At 37.0% G+C, this 16,169-nt stretch overlaps 1 pseudogene; it reads left to right on the top strand.

Annotated features, from left to right (window-relative positions):
• The first annotated feature begins 1,829 nt into the window (after positions 1-1,829).
• On the top strand, positions 1,830-3,294 carry LOC123922314 (annotated as a pseudogene).
• The last annotated feature ends 12,875 nt before the right edge of the window (positions 3,295-16,169 follow it).

Genomic DNA, 16,169 nt, shown 5'->3' with positions numbered 1-16,169 from the left:
AGTGGGAAGACTGTTTCCACTCCAGTTTATTTCTAGTCATTTATCTTTTGCTTGTAATAATGTTTTGAATTCTTACGAGGATTGGCATAGGAAATTGGGTCATCCAAACTCTGTTGTTTTATCTCATTTATTTAAAAATCGTTTGTTGGGCAATAAAAATATTGTTTCTAATGCATCTCTTTCATGTTCTGTTTGCAAATTCGCTAAAAGTAAAACACTACCTTTTCCGTCTGGTGCTTATCGTGCTTCCACTTGTTTTGAGATGATTCATAATGATGTATGGGGTATGTCTCCAGTAGTTTCTCATGCTCGCTATAAATATTTTGTCACATTTATTGATGATTATAGTCGGTTTACTTGGATATATTTTCTTCGCGCTAAATCTGAAGTGTTTTCTATGTTTAAGAAATTTCTGACATATGTTGAAACTCAATTTCATGGAAGTGTTAAAATTTTTCGTTCTGACTCTGGTGGTGAATACATTTCTCATGAGTTTCTTCAACAAAAAGGCATTTTGTCTCAACGTTCTTGTCCTAATACCCCTCAACAAAATGGAATGGCAGAACGCAAGAATCGTCATTTGCTTGATGTTACACGCACTTTACTTCTTCAAGCGTCTATACCATCTCGATTTTGGGTGGAGGCTCTTTCCACAGCTGTTTTTTTGATCAACCGTCTTCCTTCTACGGTTATTGATCTTGATTCTCCTTTTTTTCGTCTTTATAAAACTCACCCAGATTATAGTGATATGCATACTTTTGGGTGTGTGTGTTTTGTTCATCTACCTCCGTTTGAAAGACATAAGCTTGGAGCACAATCAGTTCAATGTGCATTCATGGGGTGTAGTCACTCTCATAAGGGTTTTGTGTGTTATGATGTATCTAATTGTCGCTTCCGCATTTCTCGTAATGTGACATTTTTTGAGGATCAATTTATGTTTCATCGTGTTTCTCCTGCCTTGGATGATGTTGTTACTCTTCCTAATTTTTCCATTATGTCTGAATCTATAGAACGTTATAAACCAGGATATGTATATGTTAGGAAATCCAGACAGCAGGTTCCCATGCCCCTTCCAGACACTGCTTCGCCACCTGCTCCTGCTATGGTTGAACCACGACGTCTGGTCGAATATCTCGAGCACCAGATCGATATTCACCAGACAGGTATGATGCTTCACATACTTCTTTGACTGCCTCATTGTCTAGTATATCTATTCCTACTTGTTACTCACAGGCTGTTAAAGATGTGCGTTGGATAAAAGCAACGAATGAAGAACTTCAAGCTCTTCAAGAGAATTTTACATGGGATATTGTCTCTTGTCCTCCTAATGTCAAACCCATAGGTTGCAAATGGGTGTATTCCGTGAAATTGAATTCTGATGGGTCCCTTAACTGTTACAAGGCTCGTTTGGTTGCTTTAGGAAACAAGCAGGAATATGGAATTGATTATGATGAGACATTTGCACCGGTTGCCAAGATGACAACTGTTCGCACGGTAATCTCTATAGCTGCTTCTAGTGGGTGGTCTCTTCATCAAATTGATGTGAAGAATGTTTTTCTACATGGTGACTTGACAGAAGATATTTATATGACTCCGCCACAAGGTCTATTTTCTTCATCTAAAGGTGTGTGTAAGCTCAAACGTTCCTTATATGGTTTGAAATAGGCGCCTAGAGCATGGTATGAGAAATTTCGCTCCACTCTCCTTGGGTTCTTCTTTACTCAAAGTCAATATGATTCCTCTTTATTTATTCATAGCACATCTGCGGGTATCGTTCTTCTTCTTTTGTATGTTGACGATATGGTTATTACCAGTTCTGATCTTGCTTCCATCATGACAGCTCTGCCTTGTTACAATTCAAGAACTCATTTTTTGTCAACACTTCATCTAAACCTGGTGATAGTTGGAGGAACTCTGGATGTTCCTCTTTTTCTTTCAAGACAGAATCTTGGAAAAACAGTACAGATTGTTGCGAGTGGGATGGTGTCACGTGTGACAACGTATCAGATTACGTGATTGGTCTGGATTTATAGTTGCAACAATTTTGAAGGCAAGTTACATCCCAATAGCACTATCTTCCAACTTAGACACCTTGAACAACTCAACTTGGCCTTTAATGATTTTTCCGAGTCTTCGGCGCATGTTGGTATTGGTGATTTAGTGAATCTCACACATTTAAATGTGTCATATTGTTTCCTCATTGGTAATATTCCCTCCACAATCTCTCATTTGTCAAAATTAGTATCACTTGATCTTAGTTCCTGGGAGGAATTTCAATTGAAACTCAATCCCTTCACATGGAAGAAACTCATTCATAATGCTACTAATTTAAGGGAGCTATATTTGTTTGGTGTGGATATGTCTTCAATCAGAGAGAGCTCTTTGTCTATGCTAAAGAATTTGTCATCCTCTCTGACTTCTCTTAATCTAGCATACACTGGATTGCAAGGAAATTTGTCAAGTGGCATCCTCTGTTTATCTAATCTTCAAAAACTAGATTTGTCATCTAATCAGGACCTTAGTGGTCAACTTCCAAAGTCAAATTGGAGCACTCCTCTAAGGTACTTGGACCTCTCATACACATCTTTTTTGGGTGAAATTCCTTATTCCATAGGTCAATTGAAGTCTCTTACTCGTTTAGTCTTTCATGGGTGCAATTTTGAAGGGGTGATTCCTCAATCGTTGTGGAACCTCACCCAACTAACATATCTGGATCTTTCAGCAAATCAACTTAGCGGCGAGATCCCAAATATTTATGGAAATTTACTGAAATTTAAATATTTAGCACTTTCCGATAACAACCTAATAGGCCAAATTCCATTATAATTTTTTCATTTACCCCATCTTTCTCTATTAGATCTATCATTTAATAAACTAGTTGGCCCAATTCCAATTGAAATCACAAAACATTCAAAATTGAGCTATTTGGATTTAGGTGATAACATGTTAAATGGAACAATTCCACATTGGTGTCATTATTTGCCTTCGTTGTTAAAGTTGTATCTCAACAACAACCATCTCAGAGGGTTCATTGGTGAGTTCTCAACTTATTCTCTACAGTATTTGGGTCTCTCTAATAACAACCTACATGGTCATTTTCCAAATTCAATATTTGAATTCCAAAATCTTACCCACTTAGATTTGTCATCAACCAATGTGAGTGGTGTTGTGGATTTTCAACAATTTTCAAAATTTAAAAAACTAAAATACCTCAATTTTTCCCACAATAGTTTTCTTTCTATCAACATTGATAGCAACACCCAATTTTTCAAAAGCATATGTTTTTCCTTCTAAAACATCATTTTTAAATTTGTAGAGCAAAGTCTTCCTGATGGTGACATGGATTCTTCCACCATCAGAATCCATTAACACCATTTCAAAAGAAAAAGGAACCCTAGGGTTATTGAAATCAGTTACTTGCCATAAACGAATTATTTTTGCCTTAATGTTCCAAAATGCTTTGTCAGTGTTAATTTCTTCAATAGGATTGAACTCAGTAACAATAGTCAAAGCCATAATTTTCAAATTTTTTTAGAAATTAAACTTATTGAATTAACTAAAAGTGAGAATGCAAAAAACTAATAAGAGAAGGAAAGAAAGCAAGCGATGAGCGCTTTGCTGGGATGAGTTTCACTGAAACTAAACTTCACCTTTTATAGATGAAAAATTAGGGTTTCAAGCATTATAATAATCATAAAAATTAGGGTTTGAAAGGATTTTGGGGGGAAAATTGAATGACATAAGGATAAGGATTCAATTTTTTACCTCAATGTTTGACCTTCTGCAGGAAATTGATTTCAAATCTGATCCATTGCCAGCAAATCGTTTGATTAAAGCTTAACCATTTGAAAACACATTCACTGATTTGGAAAAAATTGGGAGATGAGGATTATGGATAGTGACTTGATGATAGAAGATGGTTTCTTTTGGTTCATCAGTGCAGAATTGAGATTTTGGCTTCATCTAACTGTTTCAGAGAATTGCATAAATTGGGGCTAGGGGTTTCCTGGTTCACGTGAGGGAGAGGAGATGGTTGCTGTATTTGGTCTTGCGTGACGTTTCAATTTTGTTTGTGCCTATTTTAAATGTTTCACGGTTTGTTAAGAATTTGTTTTTTATTTTGTTTGGATGCAAAGTGGGCCTTTGTGATATTGGGCCATATCCAATTTATGAGGGATTTTGTTTGTTCACCAAAATAGGATCCAAAGATAACAAAAGAAGAGGGAAATTCAAACTTTTGAATTTTACTTCCAACTCAAGAAACCAAGTTGGACCACTAAGTTAAAAAGGGTAAAAATCTCTTATTTGAATTGGCAAAGACAAAAGACACTATTTTATTTTCTTCAAAACTTTGAATTTCATTCCAAGTCATGCATCCAACTTGGCAAGAAAACTAAAATTGGAATGGAAATAATATTATAAAATGATGATTTGGCAATGATGTGGTTAGAGGTGGACAAATAAGCTTTATTTCCCTAACATGGGTTTGAGTTTGTATATTATTAAGATTTCCCTAACATGGGTTTGGGTTTGTATATTATTAAGATAGGTTTGTAAATTGGACTTCTATTGTACACTGCATTCCTTTCCAGTTAGTAAGTTAGTTTCAGTAACAGAATTGAGGATTTAGTTGTATTTTATCTCTTTTATATAATAGAGCATGTCTATATAATTGATTGTACTCATTTGTTGTCAACATGTAAACTGGACAATGGTCACTTTGTTCCTCCACTCCTTCTAAGATCGAATCTTGGAAATAGCAGTACAGATTATTGCGAGTGGGATGCTGTCACGTGCAACACCGTGTCAGTTCACATGATCGTTCTTGACCTTAGTTACAGTTATCTCAGAGGTAAATTCCCTTCGAGTAGCATTATCTTCCAGCTCAAGCAACTTCAACAACTTAACCTGACTTTCATTGAATTTTCAGGGTCTTCAGTCAATCCTGGAATTGGTGATTCGGTGAATCTCACACATCTAAATTTATCATACACTGGAATCACTGGTAATATTCCCTGCATAATCTCTCATTTGTCAAAATTAACTTCACTTGATCTCGACTATCGTGATTTGATGAGACTTGATCCATTCACGTGGAAGAATCTCATTCTTAATGCAATTAAAGCTTAAGACACCTACATCTGAATGGGGTAGACATGACTTCAGTCAATTGATTACTTTTTCATCCTCTTTAATCTCTCTTAGTCTATCAGTCTGTTGTAGAACTTGAAAGTTAGCCCTAAAACTGGCTGATATTTCTCGTCGGCTCTCAACAGTGAATCCTTTTTTTTCCAAGAGGTTGTGCTGAAGGAGGAACTGTATATGTCCCTCAACTGTGGATTTCTTAACTACTCTAAAGAGCGTTAAGGAAAGTGTGTGGAAATATTTCACTACTAACCTAAGAAATACATAAAATTAAGGAAAAGTAAAGGGGTAAAATTGTAAAAATAGCTTGATTTATTATGTATGTCAAATTGATTAAGGACTCGTTTGGATTAGCTTATTTTTGAACTTATGCAATATAAATTACGTTTTATAAAATTATTTTTTCAATATTTTTGGAAACTCGTGGCAATTGCCTTAATGTAATTTCATAGTAACTGATTCTTTGGTGTTATCATAAGTTACAACTTAGACCAGTCTCATGATGCATAAGCAACATTGGACTAAGTTGAGCATATTAAGAAATTCTGGAATCTATGTAAAATCTCCTCCGTGCATTAGTGTTTGTAAGAGGTATCCATGATCACTCTGTACATTTTGAAAAGTCTAAGTCTCCGGTTCTTTTCGACACAATTAAGTTGTCATACACGCAAGCTACAACTTGCAAAATGATTCCAACTTCAGTGCTACTGCTACATACGGTTCAAAATTCTTAATCTTACTTATCTTAAATATAGACTAAACATTTTTGTGGATGATGCTAATGAATTAATGTTGTTGTCAATTATCATATCACTTAAAATTGCAACCACAGAAATTCTTCTTACTGGAGTGATCCATACGGTAGATGAAAAACTTTCCATACTACAAAACAAAAGCATGCCAAGACTCAATGCTAGGTTTCTGGTTATGTTCCCTAGATATAAATAAATTGAGGGTAATCAATTGGTACATCAAAAATCATCAAGTTAAAAAGAAATAATATTGAGAAGACAGTGTAAGTATAAGTTTCTCTAAATGGGGTCCTTTTTTATTCTATTGTCTGTTAGAACATTTGTTGGGGGACTGCTGCAAATACTCGAACTAGAAGAAGATGATGAACGACATGATGAACATATTGCACAAATTCCAAAGCGTGTGTATCACACTAAACTTTAGGTTCGATTCGCCCCCACCATAAACTGGATGCAAAAGGGTTAACCGGCGAATCCCCTTCAGGATACTTTGGAAACCTTGACATGCATTGCATACAAATATCAAGCATATCGATCAATGATATTTTACAGAATAAAGTTTCTTCAAATACTCTCGTGCACTAGAGAAATGAAGAAATGATTTAGATATTACAGGCATAACTTCTTACTCATGGAAACATGATTTTCTGATGTGTTTTATGCCTCCTAAGTGTCTCTATTTATAGATAAACTTATGTCAAATGATTAAGGGACACAACCCTTAAAAGGTTTTCAAAATTGTAAATTTGAATTTCAAATTAACCATTGCAACCTTTCAAATATATTTTGGAAAATCTCCAACAATCCCCCACCATTTTCAAAATATATCTAAATCCATTATTCCGGAAATCTCATGGTTTCAATAAAGGTATCTCACGATTTGAACCATTACTTAGTAAGTTAAGTTTCCACTCATCCCCGAATAGATTGGTAGACAAGCTTTGAACCAATTATCCATTAGAACAAGTGTTCATAACTCACACATGAAATCTCGGTACCATTGATCGAATTTATCAAAATGACACATTTGTTAAGGCCTTGTGTCTCATATCCTTTTCATGATAATTTAAGAGTCAAGCCCTTGAACTCTATGAAGCGGCCCCACTTCATTCTCATATAGGTAGACTATATCATAAATGCACCCATAATATGCATTCAAGCAAAAATATGCTATATGTCTATTAAGAGCAAAACCTCATCCTACCACTTTTTCTTTTATGGTCCAAGTACTTTTATCTCTTGGGATGTATTTATTATTGTCAAAGTACTTCAATCACTCTAATAGTGTACTTTCATCATTGAACTCAAGACTTGATTTTATTCAAGTGTGAGTTGAGTTTCCACCATTGGTGATCAATTAGATATGGGCTACAAGAAAATTAGTACTTTGCGACGGTTAAAATTGCAGTTTGCAACGGTTGGAACCGTTGCAATTGTGCCTTTGCGACGGTTGACAAACCGTTGCTGATTTGTGTGTCGCAAGAGAACTCTGCGACAGTTTTAAAAACCGTTGTTACAACAGTTTCAAACCGTCGCTATGTTTTTCCCCACACAACACTAAATTTGATAGCAAATGTTGCAACGGTTACAAAACCGTCGCAAACTTTTTTTAAAAAAAAAAATTAATTTAAAACATTTTTTATTCACTAAAAAATACATTTTTTAGTCATTTTGATGGCTTATTAAAGAACAATTATAATATCCATACATGAGTAAAGAAATTAAAATGCACAAATATATAAATATAAATAACTTAATCTCATTTATATAATTCATTCAATAGTGACAAGATCCATACATCAAAATTTAATTCAAGTACTTGAAGTTCCAAACGAAAGAAACTAATGTAGTTCAAAACATAAATATTAGTAGAGTGGTTAAACATAACAACACGTCAAAATAAGTTCAAAAAATATCTAAATATCCCTAGTATGTGATGTTGCTTCATAATCCTTAATTAGTGTGCACTAGACTCAGAAACGCCTACCATCACTTGACTCTTCTTATTCGGTTACCTGGAAAAACATAAGTATATATTAGGATACTTAAAAAAGAGAACTGAGTTGTACAAATTGACTTAGTCCATGGCATAATTCCACAAGATAATGGTATTTAACATAATGCATCTCTTTTCTAAGACATGATTATAAAGCTAACCTAAATGGTAAATTTTTTCAAATCTGCAATCAATTAACTCCCATGCCTCTTTTCAAATTGCAAAATTTTTTTTGTAAGCACAGTAGTGTGTCATACCAGAATCTATTCAATCAAATATAAATAGAAATGACGATGAACTGAACATAGCAGGAGATAAAGAGGAGAGATTTTTACCTCTATGCTCGAACCATGCTTGGAAAGTAAAGGACATACTTGAAAAAATCAATAGGATTTTACAAAGAACCATCCAAGTTCATAACTCCAGTATGCATATTCTTTAGCCTGCACATTGGAGAAAAGGTTTAATTGTCATAGAGAATAAATTCATCAACAATATTACTACACATGGCTTGGAATGATGGGTGTCATAGACCATTGTGTTGGAGATGGGTGTGATATTAAGCCTTGGAATGATGCTTGGATTGAAGAAGGTCTTTGTTTGCAGCATGAAGTAGACATTCCCCCTCATGTGGATAATGGAAGGGATGAGAGAATTGGTGTGGGAGGGAGGAAAAATGATTACTCTGTAGCCATAATGTACAACAACCTGTGTGGTTTTAAAGAGAAAGAAGCAGATCCTATATGGAGTAAAATATGAAAGTTTAAGGCGCTAGAACGAGTTCGTATGTTTGTGTGGAGAATGAAACATAACAGGCTGCTCACAAATGCTCTAAAAAATGTAATGGGATTGTGTCATGCAATGTGTTTGTATTGTAGGGATATCGAAGAAACAATATTACATGCATTGAGAGATTGTCCGGTAGCGAAGGAATTGTGGATGCAAGTGCTCCCTGTTGCATGCAGAGGCGTATTTTTTATGGGAGACTTAGATGGTTGGATTGAGTTCAATGTGAATAATAATGTTAAATGGTATGATAAAGAAGGATGGTGCAATTTTTGGGCTACTACATGCCACTGTTTGTGGACTTGGAAGAACAAGGAATTACATGAGAAGGCTTTTGTGAGACTGATTCTGCATATTCAAAAGGTAGTAAGGGAGTATGTGTCACGAATATCGAGGCCTAACTCATCCTTACAAAACCGGCTTGTAAGGTGAGGATTGCCTCCTCTTTATAAACTCTTCTCAAGAGTCCTATCTATCCGATGTGGGACTAAATCCCACCGAGTGTTGGTGGCTAACACCCTCCCTCACGCTTCAGCCCAGCGGAATGGGCCTGAAGCGTGGACGACGGAGGAAGGCGGAAGCCCAACGATAGACCCGATAGGCTCTGATACCATGTCAGAATTTCTGTTTTCTTGACTTTTCATTGATCTGATATCTCAATATATAATACAACAGCCAATAATGGCATTAATGATACAATTACTCTAATTCCTATAATTTCTATACAATCATAAACAGCCTAGCATATATTTTGCAAGTAATATAAATTATAGTAATGACAAAATCACAACACTAATTAGGAATGATATAATTGGAGGATTCCTTATTGACATCCCCCCTCAAATTGATGCGGCGGGTCAAGAAGCATCAATTTGTTGACGAGAAACTGATGTCGAGGTCGAGTTACAGCCTTAGTCAAGATATCTGCAAGTTGAAGTTGTGATGTGACATGAGGAAGAGATATAACATGATTGTCCAATGCTTCCCGAATAGAATGGCAATCCACCTCAATATGCTTTGTACGTTCATGAAAAACTGGATTAGTAGCAATTTGAATAGCACTGGTATTGTCAGCAAAGAGTGGTGTGGCTGTATCTTGAGGAAAACCGAGTTCAGCCAAAAGTCCACGAAGCCATATAATTTCAGAACAGGCCGTAGACATAGCTCGATACTCAGACTCTGTTGAAGACTTAGAGACACGAGACTGCTTTTTACTCTTCCAAGAAATCAACGCGGGACCAAGGAACATGCACCAACCAGTAACTGATCTTCGTGTATCAGAACAGCCAGCCCAGTCTGCATCACTATAACCAATCAAACTAAGAGGTTTCCCAGTAGGAAAAAATAGGCCACGAGAAGATGTGCCTTTCAAGTATCGAATGATGCGACGAACTGCAGCCAAGTGAAGATGGCGAGGAGTTTGCATAAACTGACTCATTTGTTGGACTGCAAAAGAAATGTCAGGTCGAGTAATGGTCAAATAATTAAGGCTACCGACCAGCTGCCGGTATAATAAAGGATCCGACAATAGATCTCCCTCATCACGGCGATATTTAACATTAATCTCAAGAGGAGTATCAACTGGAGTTGCTGAAGTTAAACCTGCCAACGAAATCAGGTCTTCAATATATTTATGTTGATGGAGAAAAATTCCCTTGGAATCAGAACAAACCTCAAGGCCTAAAAAATAGTGAAGATCACCAAGATCTTTCATATGAAAAGAATCCTGGAGCTGGTGTTTAATGCGTTGAATCGCAGCATGATCAGAACCGGTAATAATCATGTCATCAACATAGATAAGTAGAAGAACAATACCAGTTGACGTGCGGTGAATGAACAAGGAAGAGTCAAATTGACTCTGAGTAAAAGAAAAGCCAATAATAGTAGTACGAAACTTTTCAAACCATGCCCGTGGAGCTTGTCGCAATCCATATAGAGAGCGTTTAAGCTTGCAGACACCTTCAGATGAGGAAGGCAACCCAGGAGGGAGAGTCATATAAATATCTTCTGCTAAGTCGCCATGCAGAAATGCATTCTTCACATCCATTTGAGTAAGTGACCAGCCTTGAGAAGCAGCAATAGCCAATATGGTCCGAATACTTGTCATTTTTGCAACGGGGGCGAAGGTCTCATCATAATCAACACCATACTCCTGTTTATTACCCAATGCAACCAATCGAGCTTTGTAACGATTAAGAGTACCATCAGAATTCAGCTTTACTGAATATACCCATTTACACCCAATGGGCTTAACACCCGGAGGCCGAGGAACAATGTCCCAAGTGAAATTTTCTTGAAGGGCATGTAGTTCTTCATGCATTGCCGTGACCCACCGAACATCTTTAACTGCCTGAGAATAACAAGTAGGAATAGATGTGCCAGATAGAGTAGCAGTAAGAGAAGTAAACCCATATCCATACCTATCAGGAGGGTGGGACACTCGTTCTGAGCGTCGCAGTGGTGCAGGTGCAGGCTCAGGTGGCGGATCAGCGACGGAGAGGGACAAAGTAGGAGTGCGTCTAACGTACACATGACCTGGTTTAAACCGTTCTACAGAAGAAGAATCATTAGAAAAATCAACAAGAGTAACAGAATCAGTAGAGGAAGGTTTAGAACATGGGAAATAATTTTGTTGATCAAAGAAAACAACGTTCCTAGACATGCGTAAGCGCTGAGAAGTATGATCATAACACAAGAAGCCTTTATGAGTAGTACTATAGCCCAAAAAGGCACACATAACAGATTGGGCGCCAAGTTTGTTTCGTTCAGGTGGTGGAAGATGAACAAAGCATACACAACCAAATGGGTGAAGATTAGTATAATCAGGATGTGCAAGAAAGAGACGAAAATAGGGAGAATCAAACCCAAGAACCTGGGAAGGTAGACGGTTGATGAGAAAGACAGCGGTGGTCAAAGCTTCAACCCAAAATTGGGGAGGGACAGAGGCAGCAAGAAGCAAGGAACGAGTGACATCAAGTAAATGTCGATTTTTGCGTTCTGCGATGCCATTTTGCTGAGGCGTATAGGGACATGAACGTTGAGACAATATACCCTTTTGCTGCAAATATTCCTGAAAATTATGAGAAATATACTCCCCACCAGAGTCGGTGCGCAAGATCTTAATGGTGGTGTGGAATTGGTTGTCAACATAAGCCAAAAATTTCTTAAACATTTCAAAAACTTCAGCTTTAGAATGAAGAAAATAAACCCAAGTAAAGCGGCTAAAGTCATCGATAAATGTCACAAAGTATTTATACTTGCCATGAGATAGAACAGGAGACACGCCCCAAACATCACTATGAATAATTTCAAAACATTTTTCAGCGCGATGAGCATGATCAGGAAAAGGAAGAGTTTTGCTTTTGGCAAGTTTACACACAGAACAATTAAAAGATGAGTTATGAGTAATATTCTTGTTGCCCAACAAACCAGATTTTATTAAATGAGACAAAACAACAAAGTTTGGATGACCCAATTTATTATGCAAATCCATAAATGGATGCGGGACATCATTACAAGCAAAAGAAAAACTAGAGGAATGAAATTGGAGCGGAAACAATCTCCCCACTTTAGGTCCCTTCGCGATCACTTTCCCCGACACTTGATCCTGCACAAAACAGCCAGTGCGTGAAAAATTAACATTACAATTATTATCCACCAATTGACCAACTGAAATTAAATTTGAGGCAAGTCCTGGTGACACAAATACACTGTTAAAGGAAGGATTAATATCACCAATAGCATAAATAGGCAGCGTGTTACCATCAGCTATTTGAATGTTTTGGTTGCCCTTATAAGCACAGACATTTTGTAAATGATCAGACGATCCAGTCATATGATTAGAAGCCCCTGAATCCACAAACCATGGTGTAGAAGTACCAGTAGACTTACCATTAATTCCCAAAGTTGAGAGAGCAGAGAGAACAATCTGTTGCACCTTCTCTGGAGTTAAAGCATCAGATGTGGTATCAGCATTGTTGGTAGTAGCATGAAAGGCCTGGGTACGGCGGCGTGCAGGTCTCGTGGGGCACTCGGTAATAATGTGGCCGCGTTGTTTGCAGTAATTGCAGAATTTCTTACTACAATCGCGAGCAAAATGACCAAACTGTTTGCAGGAAAAGCACTGGACAGGTCGCATATCACGTCCGTTGGCTGTGCCTTGGGCTGAATAAGCGACTGTGAGAGCGTCAGGAGTACTCTGGTCATGCAACATACTGTTTTGAGTGAGTAGTCGCTGCTCCTCGCGAAGAAGTTCTCCTACGCAAACTTCCAAATTAGGAACTGGACTGCGGTTCAGCAAAGCAGCCCGAGCAACTTCAAATTCTGGACGAAGTTTCATGAGAAACTGATCGCGTTTGCTGACTTCATAAATCTTTTGAAGAGTCGCAAGCGATGTTTTAGGAACATCAGCATGTAAGATCTCAGAATGTTCAGCCCACATATTAAGAAAACCAGAGTAGTAATCTTGAATGGACATGGGGCCTTGTCGATAATGTGCAATATCGACTTCAAGCTGAAAGCGTTTAGCATCATTATTCAGTTTGTAAATAGTCTTCAGGTGATCCCACATCTCTTTGGCGGTTGAGAAGGAGCGCAAGTTATTAATCATTTGAGGCTCAACAGAAGCAAGGATCCAAGTAATAACTTGTGCGTCCTGTTTTTCCCATTTATCCAACGCAGCCACGTCGGTTGGAGCTGTCGAAGTCCCGTTGAGATGACCAGACAATGATTCCCCTTTCACAAACATTTCAAACTGAAATGACCAGGCAGGATAGTTTTTCCCAGTGAATCGAATACAAAAGTTCTCTCTTTTCTTTTCTGAAGCCATGAAACCACAACCAAGAGCAAGAAACAAAGACAAAATACAAGAGACAAGACTACAGGAACCAAGAGTGACTGAGAGGGTGAAAAACAAGAGCGACAGAAAGCGGTGTCGCTAAAAAAAACACGATATCAAAGAAGACACAAATTAGAACAAAGAGGATGATACCATGTCACGAATATCGAGGCCTAACTCATCCTTACAAAACCGGCTTGTAAGGTGAGGATTGCCTCCTCTTTATAAACTCTTCTCAAGAGTCCTATCTATCCGATGTGGGACTAAATCCCACCGAGTGTTGGTGGCTAACAGTATGTGCAGGCCATGAAAATCAACGCGAGTATGGAGGTGAGAGAGAAGACTGTTGCGTTAATTGGGTGGATGCTGCTGAAGAAGAATTATGTGAAACTAAATACTGATGGGGCTGTCTCGAATAATTGTGTGGCTGGTTATGGTGGTGTTGTGAAACTAAACTCATGACTAATACTTAGTCACCAAAACAAACAGTTTAAACTATTTGTGCATTATGCTAATAAATCCTACAAAGTTTAACATGTTTTCTTTGCTTTAAGCAGTTTTCTTATCTAGCTAAAAACTACCTGTGTACTTGTCCAAAAGGGAAATACAGAACCCCCATCTAAACTAAACATGTTCCCAATAGGTTAATCAAGTATGTGCTGAACTTTGGGAATCAAGTGAATTCATCTCACAAACCTAATATGCACAACTCCTCATATGCAGCCCACATTAGAGGATCCATCGATAGTGCCTGTCTTAAATTAAAAGAATAGTATGTTGATCACTTACAACACTTACACTTACATAAGATATTCATTGAACTTATACAACACACTTACACTTGAAAATTCAGTTTCAGATGTAATGAAATTCAACTTTAAGCTTAAAAAATTATGTGTTTGCGCACACATAGAGTGGTAATGCCGAAATACTAGCCCATTGTAATACCGAAATTATGTAATTAAATGTTATAACACTTAAGCCTATCTAATGTAACTAAATGTTATAACACTTATAAGCCATCACATTCAGAATACAACACATGAAATTTCAACTAGCAAAATAGCAAGAAAAGTTTAATCTAGAACCAAAGGACATAGCAAGCAATGTGTGCCTTAAAGTGGAGTCATTACCTCTAAACTTCTTCTGAGAACAACCTATCAGACTTGCATTTTAACATTCCATTGAACTTGAAGGAAGAGAATAAATCTTTTAGAGAGGATGACAACCGAAGATTTTTGACCACCTCCTAACAAGCGGTTGTTACTCTCAAACACATGAATCTCAATAACTCCTAGAACCTCAATAGGCTTCTTCTAAATTGATAAGATAAAAAAAATAAGAGAATAATACCAATAAGTTTTCTACTTTAAAAAAAATAATGAGTTTTCTTACATAATCACCTAACCAATAATTTCAACTTTCAATTAAGTAGTGCAAACCTGAAAATATTGATAAATAATGAGCTATATAATCTCCCCATGTGATAACAAGCTGCAGAGTATAATGTTATGTTATAGATGCACCCTTGCTGAACCCTCCAGTCCTAACTTTCTCTGTCACATAATGAAGAAAACAACTCATCATTCAAAAAGGCAATCTATAAAATTGGAACCCTAAGCAATGGAACCACAAAAATTGAATAACAAAATTCTGAAATTCAGATCTTCCATAAAAATGTGAAAGTTTAGGTCACCGGGATAGAGTTTAATATCTTCACAATAGAAAGAAAAAACACCGAAACAAAAATAGATACAAAATGCAAAGAAACAAGTCTTTAAACAAATTGATACAGAAGTGGCCAATAACTAAACAAAATCCAAAAACACCAAACCACAAAACACCCCAACAAGAACCACACCAGTGCAGAACTATAAATCAAACTACAAAACTACCAACAACATAGCAGAACTACAACAAAAATTGTCCCTAAGAAGCAAAAAAACAATCTAGAAAAAACACAACAGAAGACCACGATGAAACAGTTCCAACAACGATTTGAAAGCATGCTCAAAGGGAAGGAAGAAGAAGGGGAAAACAAACCTGAACGTGTATCAGGACGGCAACGATTTCTCCACGGCAACAATTTCTGGAATTGGAACGATAATGAAGTTAAAGAGAATGGTTTCTCTTTGGAGACATCGATGGAGAGGTTGGAGAGAACGAGATCGCCGAGAGTGATTTAGGGATTTACGGTGAAGAGAACGATTGAAGACACTGGAGATCATGTTTTAGGGATTTAGGGATTTGTGATAGTGTGAGTTAGTTTTGATAAATCGTGTTAGGTAGTGATTTTTTTTCTTCTTTTTTTGCAAAAGCCAAAACATTGCAACGGTTAACTTAACTGTCGCAGAATTCTCAAATTAAGCCAAAACATTACAACGGTTGACAAAACCGTCGCACGTACTGTTGCAAAATTTCAAAATTCAGCACATTGCAACGGTTCCAGCCAAATGGTCGCAATGCAAGTGTCGCAAAGTGACAATTTTCTTGTAGTTGTACCACATCCCTAATGATGTCTTCAATGACTTAACCATCATTATCCGAAAACATCATATCTTTGTCAATCCTTTCGTCAAAGAATTGCAATATTTTCTAACTTTATAACCTTTGAATATTCAATCAACCATATAGCTATGCTTTTTAGAAACTT

This window comes from Trifolium pratense, linkage group LG4, assembly GCF_020283565.1.
Source record: "Trifolium pratense cultivar HEN17-A07 linkage group LG4, ARS_RC_1.1, whole genome shotgun sequence".
Taxonomy (NCBI): Eukaryota; Viridiplantae; Streptophyta; class Magnoliopsida; order Fabales; family Fabaceae; genus Trifolium; species Trifolium pratense.
Note: the sequence above shows the minus strand (reverse complement) of the source record. Positions and strands in the feature narration are given on the sequence as shown.